The 2,403-nt window shown below is 40.9% G+C and overlaps 1 pseudogene; it reads right to left on the bottom strand.

Annotated features, from left to right (window-relative positions):
* Window positions 1-665: 665 nt before the first annotated feature.
* LOC150012192 (farnesyl pyrophosphate synthase pseudogene) lies at window positions 666-1,729 on the bottom strand (annotated as a pseudogene).
* Window positions 1,730-2,403: the final 674 nt, after the last annotated feature.

The raw sequence follows: 2,403 nt of genomic DNA, 5'->3' as shown, positions 1-2,403 counted from the left end.
AAGAATTGTTTGTAACAACTCTGTTTTATTTTTTATTAAAGTACTATTTTCCTTAATAATAAAAAATTAAAAAGCACATGTATTTTAAATACTAGCAAATAAAAATTGGAAATTAATTTTTTTTCCTGGAATAACATCGTTTTTATTTGCTTCATTTTCTTGTTTGGGAAAATATAATCTATTCCATCCAGGTGCACTGTGTGGAGCTTGCATATTCTTCCCTTCTCTAGGTTTCCTCAAGGACCCAAGTTTCTTCCCACATCCCAAAAGATAGGCATGTAAGAATTGGTGTCTATAAATTGCCTGAGGGGGTGTGGCTATGAGTGGGCCCTGTGATAGAAGGGGCCCCTGTCCAGGGTTGGCTCAAATAGGCTCCTGTCACCTACAACCCTTACCTGGAATAAGTAGGTTGGAAAGTAATCTTACCTGTTTTTATTTATTCCTTAACTTTTAAAAAAATGTGTGTATAGCTCATATTTATTTCAGTGTTTTATATTAGAAGTGTTGAGTGATGTTTTTGTGGCCAAAAATAGGCCATAGGAACTTATCTCTTGGCTATGTAAATTAGCCTATGGCAAAATTTTGTCACAGTACTCAAGAACATATGATGTTAAGTGAAGATTTACTGTAATTTATGGCATCTCCCCTCCCTGCCCTGATAGTCTCTAGGTCACCTTTTTCCTTTTGTAGATCTTGTGTGCTAGTCTCAGGAAGATGGCTCGGGACAGGGGCGATGAGTACTGCTCAGTGAGACCCATAAGGTGGCTGTAACTATCTTCCTCATGCTGCATAAACACAGCCTGCAGATTCTGCTCCTCGTAGAGCGCCTTCACTCGGGCCACCTTCTCAGCCTCTTTCTGCCCATAATTCCCCTGCAAGATCTGGCGCTGTTCCAGAGAAGCCCGTCGTAGACACTGAACCACCAACCAGCTGCATTTGTTGTCCTGGATGTCAGTGCCAATCTTGCCTGTCACACGGAAGTCCCCAAAGAGGTCAAGGTAATCATCCTGAATCTGAAAGAGCTCCCCCATCTCCAGAAGAATCTTCTTGGCATTGGCATGTTCCTTCTCCTCGTCAATGTCCGCCATATACATGGCAGCTGCTACAGGAAGGTAGAAGGAATAGAAAGCTTACATTTGAAAATAGATCTGTACCTCTTTTCAGTGACTCTGCCAAGATCCACATTGCCTTGTGGGGCTGTGATGAGGTCCAAAGTCTGTCCAATCTCAGTCTGATAGGAAGTCTGCAGGAAGAGCTCCATCAGGTTCAGGTAATAGGGCTGCTCCCAGCAGTAAAGCTTCAGCAGTCGGTAGATACATGCTTCCAGAAGCATAGCATCATTGATGGCATCCAAACCTATGCCTGGCTTCTGATACCAGCAGATCTGCCTCCGTCGGGTAAGGGATGAATCCATAATGTCATCTGGTACCAGGAAGAAAGCCTGGAGCAGTTCCACACACCAGCCCACAGTCATGGCTTGCTGGAGACTATCAGCATCCAGCTTTCTTGGTTCCACCAGAGCCTGGAATGTTATCAGCACCGTCATACCCCGCTGGTACTTGCCTCCAATGACATTGTACTCCAGGACCTCCTTGAGCCGGGCAATAGCATCTCCTATTTCTGGGTGCCCCATGTCATCCTCCATCAGGACCCTGACAATCTCGGAGAAGTGCTGGATAAAATTCTTCTTTTTTTGGTCATAAACATCCAATTTCTGGTCTCCATTCATTCTGAGGGAGGAGTACTCTGTTGCTGGATGCCGGTTCTTGGCCCAGACTGTTGGCGGGGTATCGGAAATTAATTTTTAAAGTATCATTTATAATAGTAATCAAGAACATAAAATACCTAAAACTAAAAATATGTCTAAATTTTATATGCTGCAAACTATAAAACATGGATGACAGAAATAGAAGAAGTGATCCTTTACTGAAAGTTAGTGAGTTTCCATCACAATGTACTATAATTTACAATCTCAATAAAAACAATAATGCAAGAAGACAAAATAAGACAACAGAGCAAAGCAACAAACAAGTCATTCTGTCAGTGGAACAAAATGATATTTTATACTAAATGCCATACAGAAGTTGTTAGAAGTCCCCCCTGAGCTGTAGAACAACATTTCAGTGTACCCTACAGATGGTTTCAGTTTGAAGGGCTATCATTAAAAAGAAAGAAGGAAAAAAAAAAAAAACATCCAGACTTTTAAATAAAATGAAATATAAAAGAGAGGGAAAGGTCAATGATTTTCTGCAATGTTCAACATTACTCTTTCCTACTTTATTATAAACAAATACATTAATGTGGCAGTCATAGCAACAATGCTCTCAAACTGTGAGTATGCTGGTGACCCTTTAATCTATGCAATATACTGTGGTCTGCCAAAAAATTGAGAACTGTTAAGGA

The sequence above is a fragment of the Furipterus horrens genome, unplaced genomic scaffold (genome assembly GCF_987537825.1).
Source record: "Furipterus horrens unplaced genomic scaffold, mFurHor1.1.pri manual_scaffold_4, whole genome shotgun sequence".
Classification (NCBI taxonomy): domain Eukaryota; kingdom Metazoa; phylum Chordata; class Mammalia; order Chiroptera; family Furipteridae; genus Furipterus; species Furipterus horrens.
Note: the sequence above shows the minus strand (reverse complement) of the source record. Positions and strands in the feature narration are given on the sequence as shown.